The sequence below is a fragment of the Mya arenaria genome, chromosome 8 (assembly GCF_026914265.1).
Source record: "Mya arenaria isolate MELC-2E11 chromosome 8, ASM2691426v1".
NCBI lineage: Eukaryota > Metazoa > Mollusca > Bivalvia > Myida > Myidae > Mya > Mya arenaria.
The window spans coordinates 41,224,829-41,239,427 of NC_069129.1; the positions used below are offsets into that span (position 1 = coordinate 41,224,829).

General features: G+C 31.8%; 1 protein-coding gene across 2 annotated transcripts in view; it reads left to right on the plus strand.

The window, feature by feature from the left end:
• The first annotated feature begins 505 nt into the window (after window positions 1–505).
• Window positions 506–14,599, plus strand: part of LOC128242661 (zinc finger homeobox protein 4-like) — an 82,537-nt gene continuing 68,443 nt past the window's right edge. The window contains exons 1-2 of one of the 2 annotated variants that reach the window (XM_052959901.1): window positions 506–557; window positions 13,220–13,299. The gene's annotated coding sequence lies outside the window, so the exon portion shown is untranslated. Of the gene's footprint in view, window positions 558–1,326; window positions 1,674–13,219; window positions 13,300–14,599 lie in introns of those variants that run through there. The other variant, XM_052959900.1, reaches the window with a different exon arrangement.

Sequence of the window (14,599 nt, forward strand, 5' to 3'; positions counted from 1 at the left end):
CATCTGGTGTCTTACCCCTTTAAAGAAACATTCAAAAGTGTTTGAATTATCTCTAAAGCTAAAAATACTTAATGTGGGAACTTCAGATATTAATAGAAAACATTTTGACAGTCAAAAAAGTCAAAGCGTTAAACTGACTCAAGGAAGAAATTTAAGAAAAACACAAGAAGCCTGTTCTAGACCTTCTTCGGGATAGCAGCAGTGGCAGTAGTGTTTTTATATTTTTCCAATATCGGCTATACATTGTTAATGAGAGATTTACCAAGCCAGCTTGTAATTATTGCTATTGTGAATAGGGCAAGACCAGAGCGGAGCATCCCTTCGCTCTCCTCCACCCACCCTTCAGCATAAAGATTCAGCTTTTCACTTGTAACCTAACACTCACGGCTACTGTTTAGTGGTTTGGTCTTCGCACATGGATGTACTACTCTGTTTTTCTTGAATCGGACAAGTGTGAAATTGATTTATCAATATTGGTTATGGATGGATACTTTAGTTTCTCAGCTTCTGTCAGTTAACGAAAAAATGGATTTTGAACAATAAGAAAATAATTTGTGGTATGAGATTTTTATATTATTTTCTGTCAGTTAATATTAAGATGGAATTTGAGCAAAAACAACATAATTCGTGGTATGAGATTTTTATATGATTTTATGTGCTTTTATTATAATGTTTTTAATGCAAGGGGGTTGGCAGTTTTTATACAGGAGGAGGGGGAAAATGCAGTTTTCTTAATTATAAACATGTTTTCTTGGAAGACTTTATTGGTGCTTGTTTTAGATTAAGAGATTAGAGATTTGGGAGTCAGGGTTGTCAAAAAGCTTTACATTATCTGCAAACAGGCTTCTCAGCTACTCAGATTTTTAGGTCAGTCAAAAATGTGATATACTGCAGCGTTTTATTGGCAGTTAAAATTTCTTGTGAACTTTAAACATCCTTGTATTCCCTATGCGGAATGTTGTAGATTAGTTTGTCTTTCAAGACATTTTATTATATTTTTCATTATTTCAATCCATTTCCTTATTCATGTTTTTGTGTGCATGTAGATTTTCGTGTGTTAATTGGATTTGAAGTGGCTTCAAATAGGTTTCAATTATTTCAATTAATATCTTATAGGAATTTATTCGTGGCACTTTGCTTTATAGCTAGTTGGAGATTAATTTTCAGGAACTGCATGTAAGTATTATTTATTTTTGTATACTCTGAAACAATTCAGGAACTCTTCAAAATATTTCAATTTTAAGTAGATAAACACAAGTTATAAAATATTCTGATGGTTTTAAACTGCAATTTTGTTACACGGAGAGTGGATCTTATATCCTTTAATATAATTGAGATTTAAAATCTGTTGCTTCTCAGATTATGTACATAAATGTCGAATTCTGTATAACATCTGAATTGTTTGAAAATGAAACATGCAAGTTTATTTAGAGTACTATGTATTGGTAATAAAATTGCTACAAATGTTTGATTAAGAAATGGTTATCTCAGTGAATGGCAAAGTGTTTAATTTCTTAGGGATGTATACAGATCGATTGTGTAAAAGTCTCTACAAATCTTTTATTATCTCATTATCAGCGAAGGAAATTTGCTTTTATATTGGCCTATGACAATATTTAGAAAGCCATAAAGGGCGGACAAACATTTTGATGATGGTCGAAGCTGCTTTATGGGTAAGCGAGATGTGATTATCTGGGGTCATAGGGATTTTCGGATGGTTTTCAGATAAGGGTTTGCTGTAATTGATGCATTGATCAAGGAATCGTTCATTGAAATGGATGGGTTTAGAAATACAAAGTGTTGGAATTATGGAAATTGTGAAATGTCTGAAATATGGTGAGAATTTTTAAGCATTACTTTTTGGGGTTTTAATATTGTTAACTTGTTGATTGTGGAATGATCAGTAAATGCTTGAATGGGACAAAATTAATGGATTGTGGTTTTAAAGTTTCATTTCCGTGATTAAATCATAAAACAGCAATTCTGTACGTGTGGAATTTAAGATAAAGACTGCAAAAGATCAGGTAACTTGAAAATAACAAGATTTGTAACTAAATTATTATCTTCATAATGAAAAACCTTATTTCTATTTCATATTGATAAAAATTAGTCTTTTTGTTCGTGTAATACAAGATAAAGTTTGAAATTGTAACGTTTATTATGATATATGTATTTCACAAAATTTAAATTTAAAGATTGATTTGTTTTAAATCAACTTTTTTGATATGTTTTATGTTTTTATATATATCTGATGGAAAATAATTGGAATTATATAATATTATTTTGATATTTCACCAGAGTTATTTTATTCATAATTACAAAATTCGATAAGTTTTGTACATTTTATATTTTGTTGGTAAAACAGAATTATTGAAGTACATTTCATTTGAAATTACAAACTCTACAGTAATACTGCTGTATCAGAATTTAGCTCAAAGCATGACTAGGATTTGCATATCAAAAATGGCTTTCGATATGTTGAGCAGTTTAAGAGTTGTTTTTTGCCCCAAATTCAAAGAAATAATCAGATTAGCATTGGAATAGCTTGAGCGCTAGATTCTGTGATTGAGAAGTATAAAATGTTGCCTCCTTGTCAAAAAAAAACATGAGATATATAACATCTGGAAAACCTGTCTTCAGTATTTGATAACTGGATTCATAAGCCGGAGACTGAAATCTTCTGTGTCCTTGTGAAATGAATGCTATTTCCTTGTTATTTATAAAATATGTTATATTTATGCTATGATATATACTGTATTGTGGGAATAATTCGAAAAGGTACCAAAACTTATATTTTAATGACACTTGTCGCTAATGGTACCTCCTGGTTTTAACCTCACAATATTTGTTTTTTTATTTATTTTTAATATAAATTTAGGTTTATAATTATTAGTTCATAAGTAGTTTACAAATTGTGCCACATTTAATCCTAACAGAATTTGTTTCGAACTATTTACTGCTGGAATAGAGTAGAATTAGCCTTAACTGAATATCTCGCTTCTGGACACCAGCAGAAGTATATTCTAAATAGTTTTGAAGTACAGGTAATGCTTTGATTTATTTCTGTCCGATTCAGGCCGAAAATTCAGCCCCATTCCGGATGCAAAAACATGTTCCTCAATGTGAATATAAAATAAATTTCAATGATATGTTTTAAAAACTTTATTAAAAGAATTGTATCCCAAAATCATTTAAGCGCATTATTTTGTCTAAGGTAAAAAGCATTCTTATTCATTTCTAAACAAAACTGGAATTCTTATTTTAACCCAAAGTGACAATTATTTTTCCCAATCAGAAAAGCACTGGCCAGTATTCCCAAAATGGTGGCAAAAGCATTATTATGTGCCAAACTTGGAATAGATATGCATTCGTAAGTTCTTAGCATATATAATTGAAGGAATAAATCAGCACTTATTGGTGTATCAGATATTAAGCTTAAAGATGTAAGAATGTATCCAATATGCATGTTTTTCCTATTTTTTCAGTCTATTTGTTTTTTTTGTAAATGCAGTTGACATTTGACGCTATATCGTTGCACAGCTGTTGTTTATGATCCTGTGAGCGGTTTTTGAAGCTCTTTCACTCATGATTTTTGACAAACATACAAAATAAAGATACCTTGCATGAGGAAGGTTTCATCGATGCTATAAATTCAGAGTTTGGTATGGGAAGGGAACAACATTTTAGTTACTAAAATTGCTCTCTTCCTGAAGTATTTCTGTACTTTTAAACTTTGCAAATGTTAGATGAAAAGAAGTCACATTTAAATGATTAAGAATGGGGGTAGCGAACGAGCTTCAGGTCATCTACTTGTCTTAGAATACTACTTTGTTGCTGCCACATTTTCAACCTAAATCTGATGCACCGAGTGTGTATCGGATGAGTGGCAGTTGGAGGACATTGAAACACCCACAAAAGTTGAATTTTTTAATGAAACTTTTAATAGTATGTTATATATATAATAATGTTATATATGAGCTAGAACATATACATGTTGGCCATTTAAAGCATGATGGCAGAAAGGTCCCACCAAAAATCTGTAACACTTCTGTAGCTCTTTAGCAGAACCAAATTAGGGCATACACAGCTCTCAGGACATTTACAGTAAACATATCTTCATAAAGGACATTTACAGTAAACATATCTTCATAATAAAATTTGCTGTCTCTCATGATTATACAAATACCAAGTGCAATGCAATGAGTATTGTTCAAGTACTTATTTGATTTAAAGCTAAGGCTGCATACTGTTCATAATTTAAAAGCTTACATGCGGTTCAACATTACTTGATTAAATCATACTTCAGCTTCAAACTAGTGAATTTTACGAATAGTCTCCCTTAAATTATTAAACTTTAGAATGGTGAATTTTAAGAGTACTCTCCCTTGAATTATTCAACTTCAAACTAGTGAATTTTAAGATTAGGCTCCCTTGAATTATTCAACTTCAAACTGGTGAATTTTAAGAATACTCACGCTTGAATAATTCAACTTCAAACTAGTCAATTTTAAGAATACTCTCCCTTGAATTATTCAACTTCAAACTATTGAATTTTAAGACTACTTTCGCTTGAATAATTCAACTTCAGACTAGTCAATTTTAAGAATACTCTCCCTTGAATTATTCAACTTCAAACTATTGAATTTTAAGAATACTCACGCTTGAATAATTCAACTTCAAACTAGTCAATTTTAAGAATACTCTACCTTGAATTATTCAACTTCAAACTATTGAATTTTAAGAATACTCTCGCTTGAATAATTCAACTTCAGACTAGTGAACTAAAAGAATACTCTCCCTTGAATTATTCAACTTCAAACTAGACAATTTTAAGAATACTCTCGCTTGAATTTATCAACTTCAAACTGGTGAATTTTAAGAATACTCTCCCTTGAATTATTCAACTTCAAATAGGTGAATTTTAAGAATACTCTCCTTTGAATAATTCAACTTCAAACTAGTCTATTTTAAGAATACTCTCCCTTGAATTATTTGACTTCTAAGAAATGAATTTTAAAAATTATCTCCCTTGATTTATTCTTTAATGTTCTTCGCTTCTAGAAATGAAGCTCAATGTTTTGTTAGAAATATGAGCACATCATTGCTTTATAATTTAAACTAATTGTCATAATTCAGAGCCCACCTGTTAAATTTGTCATTATTTTGTAATATTTTTCATCAATTTTGCAATTACAAATTTACTACTTGGTAAATTATATATATTTTATGTACGCAGGTGATAGAAGTATAATTTCCATATTTGATTACCCTAAAATTATGTTTGTGTACTTGATATCGGAATGTACATGCTGAACTTCTAATACGAAATATCTTCTTCATCAGTAATGATTAATCTCTTGGTTTGTTTAATTTGCTTCAAACTAGGTGTCACCCCTGAAAATAAGCTTCAAAAATTCTATTTTGAATTAAGATGCCTATGGATTAGAGTGAATCTCATGGTTATTATCTTTGTTGTTGAACTAGAGAGATAAAAACTGGGGGTTGTTGCTAATCCGCGTCCAATTAATAGAAAAATTGGGTGATTAAAACATTTGTGTACAGTACAGATTAAAATTTCATACTGTTTATTCAAACCATGTGAACAAAAGAAATTACACACTTCCATCTAAAAGTTTTAAGCCAATTTTCCTATTCATTTCTAATCTAATATTTACCTAACAGCTAAATATTCCAGTAATTAACACAATTAAGATGTACACATGGTCTAATTTGTGTGTTGAATCAGCTTTAAGGCGTTGATCTGTAGAATTTATAATCATGCCATATCATTCTGGTTTGACATAAAAGTTACCAATTAAGGCCACTATTAATAAATTATATGTCTGGCGTTGCCTGACCCATATTTGAAGATATGGGTAGGATGGTAGATTTTTTATTTACTTCATAATCCCTTTATTCCTTAAATTCTTTTTGGAGGATGAGCATTGACTTTTTACATTCAGCAAATGTAGCAATAAAGTGCCATTCATGAATGTGTTGATAGGTTTGCAGTGGTCGAAATTAACACAAGCCTGCAATCCCTGCACTGGTAAAATGTCTTCTGGGCGTGGTAATATCTGAATTTTATATAGCAGTGCTTGTTAAAAATTTAATGCAAAGCAATAGCATAAGAATTCAGGCTTGTTCATCCAAAAGTCTAATTTTGATTACTGGGTTTGTTGAAGAAAATGTTTTAAAACAAGTTAGAACATTATATGGGTCATGTTAGTATGATTCCCCTTTTTGCACGACACTATTTTTCCCCTATCAAAGGGCCCCCATCGGCAACCATTCCCTTGAATGTGAGAAAAGATACTGCATAACCACCAGGGGTGCTAAAAAACTTTCTGGGTCGTTGGGTATTGTTTTGAGTTGGTAGGGTAACACTAAACAAACTATTATTTTTTTGTGGCCTCATTTCAACATATACAATTGCAAGATGGCTAATACCCTATACTGAGGAGAAGACTCAAGAAATTACCTTTGTTTAAAGACAGAAATGATTAGGTAATTTTATATTCTAGGAAGTTGTTGATGGGTGGACATTATTATTATAATTATACCGTGGATAAAAATTGAACATAAATTGTTTATAAGAACTTAAAAGGTGACATTTATTCTGTGCTCTTTAAAAGGAATGGATATTATAAAAAAATATACATGAAGTTGGGCCAGAAAGGGTAGCAATATTTTGATGCTAAAATCATTTAAAAAACAGTCATTAAAACAATGCGTGGGTTTATTATTGTAAATCTAACGATCCAATTCAAAACTTAGCTCAAATAATAATTAGTGCATATGTGTGTGTATGAGAATTTTGCATTGTTTTACAGGACCTTTAGCTTTCCATCTATATTGCTTTTGTATAATTATGTACTCAGAAATGTCCCTAAGGGGTTGCCCATCTGCAAGCCCTAAAATTTATGTTCTTTTAGCAGCAAAATAATTCCAACATTAATTTTCAGAATGATAAATAAATAATGGAAGATGATTGGGCTTTTATCATTTCATATATGGGGCTCTATTTAAGTCACAGTTGTCTCTCTTCTTTTTCGACAATGATTCAGATGGAAAAGAATGTAGTTTTGCAATTAATGGCCCTGAATCTTAATTTTCTATCACGTGTGGGTAGAGGACACAGCTTAATTGACTTTTTATCATGGCATCTTAAGATGTGAGAACTCATTTTCATTTAGTTATCATATATTTCCTATAGATCCATTTTTATGAGCAAGAAAGTTCATTTTACGTTCAAACTCATTTAATTAATATGAGATTGGCAGATACAGAAATCAGTCAGAATTAAGTATAAAAAAGGTAATAGTTGTGATATTAAGATAAAACTGGTAGCTATCGAGCTGAGGGCCAGGTTTTGATATTTTTAATTCGGTGTTCATCGCCAAAAAACAACATTTGGGAGTCATGTGTAATTTTGTTATTTATGTTTTAATGTGTTACATATAATTATTAATATTATATGCAAGCCAATGATAATTCCATTTTTATGTTTTACTGATTATTACGTTCTATCAAGTTCATTTGGAATTTATCGAAACACCAGAAGAGCTTTGACTTGCTGCATTTTGAAAAAATGCTAACAGCTTCCTCAACCAAGATTAAAGTTTGCCGAAATGATCGAGTTGCTTTACCATCTTTAAACCTTGCCTTATATCCAAGATCGCCATTAAATGTAATTATACCTTCTCTGTCCCCCTAATTTGATGAAAAAGAAATTGTTAATAGCAACGCTACACCTGAATAGAAGGATGCAACAATTATCAAGTCATGTCATTGTGTCGAATCTGTCCCTGGGCGAATCTTTGAACCTTTACCCGAACATTTGTAATTCGTAATTTGTGATTAACATCCACGTTTTATATGGATACAATTAATGCTGCGTAAATGTTCAAAATTTTGCTATTTTTTTACTTTAATTGAAAGATTACTTTATATAACATTTGTTATTTGTAATGTGCGATAACCATCCAAGTTTAATAGGGATAGGATAAATGTACATTATATGGTAAGATTGTTTTTACTTAAATTGAAAGATTTCTTTTAATAACATTTGTTATTTATAATGTGCAATAACCATCCAAGTTGACAGGGGATTGGACAAATGTACACAATTATGGTAAGATTTTTTTTAACGAAAGTAGAATTAAAATCTTTACCTGAAAATTTGTAATTTGTGATAAGCAACCATTTTTTACATGGATACTATTTCACACACATATGTACAAAATTGGTTAGATTGTTCACTAAACAGAAGAGAGTGTAGCAGAACTCTTGTAGTTCATTATTTGAGATTACTGTCTTAAGTTTGTTATGAATCTGTATTATTGTAAATATTATTTTTTTATTCAACTCAACTCAACTCAATATTCTTTTATTATATCACAGTTTACATTTAAGTAAAAGCATGTGAAAGCTCAATATTACTACATGTGGACACTGAATTAATTATTGATCCAGTCTGTAAGGACATATATTGACGGTATACATTTATTTTGTCAATTATAATTCTCTTATTAGAAAGATGAATGTAGAGGTTGTGTCATTTTCATTTATTATTTTCTACTATGAAATCTTTGATGTTTCGGCCCGTTGTAGCGAGGAATTACAAAATAATGTTCAAGACATCCCCTTGGAACTTGGAAGTCTGGTTCAAATTGAAAAAATACACGAAATGTAGTGCATGTTCACTATCATCAGGCCCAACTTTCTTGAAACTTCTGAAGCTTAACAGGCTTCAATTAGTCGAAATACATACTTAAATTAAATTTTGATAAATGCAAAATGGTTTATTGCTATTATCGTAAAGATAATTCCTATTTAAAGTTAAAAACTCTTAAAGAAGTAAATGATAGGCGAATTATAGAAAAACAAAACTAGCGAGCCTGTTATAATGGACTTAAGACATTTCGAGAAATCGGAGCCAGAGTCTTGTGTTTTTTCAAGAATATGCTTCGATGTAAATTGAGAAAATGAATGACTGTCCGTGTATCTTGTTTTCTAGACTCAATAGCTTAATTCAGATTTATGTTAATTTGAAAATTGAAAAAGAAAAAAAAAACAGTACATACACAAAGAAATGGGCTGTAAAATTTCAATTAGACACTTGTAGATCTGTTCTGTTTATCAAGTTTTGTAAATTGTTAGTACTGTGGAATTGTGAGGGGATTGTTGTAGCAGGTTATTTATGACATGTGCTTGAAACCGGCTATTAAAGGCCATATTTGTTCAGATATCTATCCAAATGAACGCTCTCAAGATAAAGATTGTAAACCCCAAAGTCTGCTTTGTTTGTAAAAAGTTAAATACATGTTATATAATGTTCATGCAGACATTCCATCTTTTATGAATAGCCTCCCTTGATTGTCCGAATGGTTTTAAGTGTCTCCTGCAAATTAACAGTGAATTACTGTTAACATGAACTGTATTACCTCCCTTCATTTCACTGTGAATACGGCTTAAGTTATGAACTGAATTACCTCCCTTTTAATTCATATGGAACATCTCTTAGCATATTTACCTCCCTGTTAATCGCATAGAATTATTCTATTCATGAGGTGGGATTCTTAGCTAAATATGATTAATTGTGTTTATATGTTGCTTTTTATTTCATTTTTTTATGTATTACTTAGAATAAGTGTAGGCATAGCAAGTCTTTTATCTTTTACGGAATCAAATGGCAGAATTTAAAATCTTGAAGAGTGATATGTCATGATTTAAATTCAAGGTTTTTTAAACATTTTTTTTGTGTCTGACAAATCTAATATACCACATTTTCTTAGAATTTAGGAGGAGAAAAACAGTTTTTTCCTGTCATTCTTGACAAGTTTTTTGTTAAATGTTTTGGTTATCATAACTGAGAATCAAGAACAAGTATATAGAAAATTATATTTTATTTTAGTTTTTTATCCAAATTATTCAATTTCGAGTGACATGTAATTTGAATTATTTCATGTTTCACTGGTGTTTTCTGTTATTGACTTTAAGTGCTTGAACATTTTTTTTTGCATTTGAAACGGCATTACAATGTCTGAACTGCTCCAATTATATACAGTAAATCCTAAGTAAGTAATTATGTTTTCTCATATTTTCAAGCCTTAAAAAAATGGCATCTACAGATATTTTTATGGGTTGATTTTTTTTTTATAAAAATATGTTTATTTTGCTCAATTGTCAGATCTTAATTAATAATTTTGATAAAACACTTAACCTTATGTATGTGTATAGATATAAATGAATATGATTTTAATAAGAGCTTAATATTTTATCAAATAATTTATTGTTGACATTCCTTTGGGGGAATATATAAATACAAATATTTTGTTTCTTTCTGCTGTACAGTTCGTTATTCGTTTGTTCCAAATTAAGTACTTCAATTGTTTATTATTTTATTGCAACTTGACATGTATTCTTTCTTTGAAAGCACTTACATTAAGTCAGCCTTGTTCCTCCTGGTTAAAGAGCTTTCAATCTTCAACAGATTTAAAAGATAGTGTCATGAAGAATGTGAAAAGAAACAATTCAAGGAATGATTCCCTTGTTAAAGTAGCACCATCAAATAATTCTTTATCATGTGATTTATGAGTTTAGTACCATGTGGCTTATATTATCGGTGAAATTTGAGCTCCTAAGAAGCTACTGGGGTGACCCCTCAAAACAAGCTGTTCTCACATGCTAATTTTTTTTTATCCCAGCAAAAATGTACTTGTATAAAGTTTAATGAAGTGTTATCAAGAAAGGAACCATCATTGACCATATTTTTTTGTTTTTTTGTCTGTTGGTGGTCACCTAGCTTGACAAATGGGACGTTTTTCCCTCCACAGTATAAAACCACATTTATAATGGTTTAAACATAAGGCAAGCAGACAAACAAAAGCATTTTGATGATGTGGTAATAACTTTTTTCATACAATTGTAATAAACATTAATATGAAAGAAAATCATAATAATTTTTTTTATATTGTAATTAGTTGACTGTCAAAACCATAATTTGATAGTTAAGTTACATGAATATATATGATCTTATGTTCTATAATAAAACTTACTGTAGGATTGTAAGAGATAAATATGTACTGTATGGTACCTTTCAGCTTGTTGAAACTCACATTAATTAATTTTGAAAATGAGGAAATATTGAGAAAGTGGGATCAAAAAGCCACATGGCTTATGAGGGGGTAGGTTTATTGTACAGTTTATGTGAGGAGTGGTTTACTGTGATTTATTGAGATTTATTTGGACTTCCCATGTTTTAAAATGTGTTGTATTGTATTAGAAATGGATTATAAACAGTATATGGGGGAATATGAATGCCCGGGCTTTCTAGCAGGTATGTTTATACTAATTTATTTTAGTTTGTTTTTGTTAAGACAGCTGTAAAATGATATCGGGAAGAAACCTTGAGTGTCCTGTTTTTGAAAAGCAAAAAAAGTGTTCCTCTGGTTTGGACTCGAACCCACATCCTCTTGGATGAGAGGTGAACAATTTTACCACTAGACCACTCTCACCCTGGTGGGGCTCGAGCCCAAAATCTCTTTGATGAGAGGTGGACAACTTTACCCACGATCTCTTGGTAAGAGGTGGACAACTTTATCCACGATCTCTTGGTGAGAGGTGGACAACTTTATCCACGATCTCTTGGTGAGAGGTGGACAACTTTACCCACGATCTCTTGGTGAGAGGTGGACAACTTTACCCACGATCTCTTGGTGAGAGGTGGACAACTTTACCCACGATCGCTTGGTGAGAGGTGGACAACTTTACCCACTATCTCTTGGTGAGAGGTGGACAACTTTACCCACGATCTCTTGGTGAGAGGTGGACAACTTTACCCACGATCTCTTGGTGAGAGGTGGACAACTTTACCCACGATCTCTTGGTGAGAGGTGGACAACTTTACCCACGATCTCTTGGTGAGAGGTGGACAACTTTACCCACGATCTCTTGGTGAGAGGTGGACAACTTTACCCACGATCTCTTGGTGAGAGGTGGACAACTTTACCCACGATCTCTTAGTGAGAGGTGGACAACTTTATCCACGATCTCTTGGTGAGAGATGGACAACTTTACCCACGATCTCTTGGTGAGAGGTGGACAACTTTACCCACGATCTCTTGGTGATAGGTGGACAACTTTACCCACGATCTCTTGGTGAGAGGTGGACAACTTTACCCACGATCTCTTGGTGAGAGGTGGACAACTTTACCACAAGACCACTTTTATCTTGGTGGGGCTCAATCCCATGACCTCTTGGTGAGAGGTTGACAACTTAGCCACCAACTTGACCTCTCTCCTACTCATGTCAGTTTACAGAAATATAAAATTGAAATTGTTAAAATTATGAAAGTTACTATACTTCATCCTCAATGCGTTATTTACAGATTAACCATTGTAAAATTTACCACCGGAACAGTATCAAGATTTTTTTAATAAAAGTAAAGTGTCAAAATGCTTTTCGTAAGAAGCTGGATAACTTGAAATTTTTTGGCATCACTTTTAAGTATTCTAAATTCATGCCCATAAACTGTGTCTGGGTCTGGTATTATTTAAACTTCATCATAAACAACGTGGCAATATTGCATAAAAGATCACAATTATTCATGTAAAAAGATCGAAAAATATAATGACATGACAATTACACAATTAGATAAGAATAAATTTTATGTCAATGTGTATGAAGCATAATTAAACAGAGTATTATGCTGCAATTTTACAATTTTCATCAAAGTGGTTGTGAGAAATTATTTGACAATATTTCACGCCCCGGATCGTTTGCGTTTTATATCATCAGACAGAAAATGGGGTACAATATGAAGAAAATACAGACCAATTAACTAATCATTTTGCAATGAAAATTAAAACCCGTGATGATATTTATGAAAAGACGGAATTCACATATGAGCACTGTATTGTTTCATCTTCGACTATCATAAATACCTATGAATGGTGCGTTTAAATGGTCGCAGAGTGCAAACATCATAATTTGAAGGTTTATAAAATTATTTTTACTTTTGAAATTCTCAACGTTATGTACGTTTTTATGACTAATTTACTTCTGACGACAGCATTTTTGCGGAAAATAGTGTGAAAAGTGTGAAAAATGTTTAATATGTTATGTTATATCGCTGTGACGGAATTTATACTCTGCCAATCTATGACATAGATATTTCTTCTGTATTTTAATGTATGAATATCGGTATATTTTCAGATGGGATAATCAAAGAAGGCATCTGGATCTTAAGAAAAGTTTACTGAAACAATCTGCGGATATTAAACAACTGTTCACAGGTAACACTTATTCTGTTCTAAAAATTACATAACTTATTTATAAGGTGCACTACGCTGTTTATTTGTTGAAGAAATCAAAGCTGATGTATTGTTATAGCCTATGTGGTATTGGCGATTAAATGGCCAAAATTTTATAATCTTGGCCATATGTCACATTCTGTTTAAGATCTCACAAACCAGTAAAGATGTTCAAATGAAACTTGGTATACATGTTGCCAGAGCCACTATGCATATGTTGAGCTAGGCCCATAATTCTGGCTAATGTAATAGTAGAGTTATTTCCCTTGGTTGACTCAAGCAGAACAGACAATTGGATTTACTATGATCATGAAATGACTGAAGATGTTTTATGAATACAGTCTCTGAGGGGAATAAACTCATGGAATTGATAATCATGACAGTATGTGCCTATTGTCATCATTTCCCATGCAAAAGGTTATGAGGTTCTTAAGTTAAAAATTTATCCTGAAATCAGGTTTTCAACAGTTGTAAAGATTGTGGTTATTGCTTGGACAGTTGCATAGAAATCATACATGCCATATCCCCCGGCATTTTGCCCCACCCCCTGGTCCCCCTAGGGGGATCCATATTCCCTGGTATCTAAAATATATATATATATATATTTTTTTTTTAAGTAGCTCATGGTTGAAAGTGGAAAGCATCCATAATATAATTAGTGTGAAATTTCCATGAAGGGCCATGAGGACTAAGTCAAAAATTATTGTAATTTGAGTGTGTTTCTGTATTTATTCTTATACCATAAATGAAATTATTGCGCAAAGTTTCCCTGCGTCAAAATCCCCTAGTGTAATATCAAAATCCCCTGGAATTCAAACCAAAGTCCCCTGGCAATATCAAAAGGGTTCTAAGCTCCCTGACCCTGGTTTGGGCATAAACCCCTCATACAACAGATCCCTGGCTGTTTTTCAGGATTGACAATAATCAGCTGTAACACCCCTGGTATTTACAATAGTTGTCACCATTAACATGATGTCGTTATAAGCAATAGTCGTCACCGTTGCCATGCTATTTTTGTCATCATCATTGCAATTGTTAAAACCTTAAATGCTGACCATAAGTGCGATGAAGTGTCAAGAATATTCAATGATCTTACATTTAATAATTCTTTTTAACAAAATAAAGAGGTATATGAAAATAAACAACAATTAATATGATCCATAATTGTTCTGGCTGAAATATCTGTTGAATTATGTCCCTTTGCGACAACAGGAAAAATAACACTAAAGAATTTGATTGGCTCTTTTTAAATGACATAATAGCCTTTTTTTAAATTACTGAC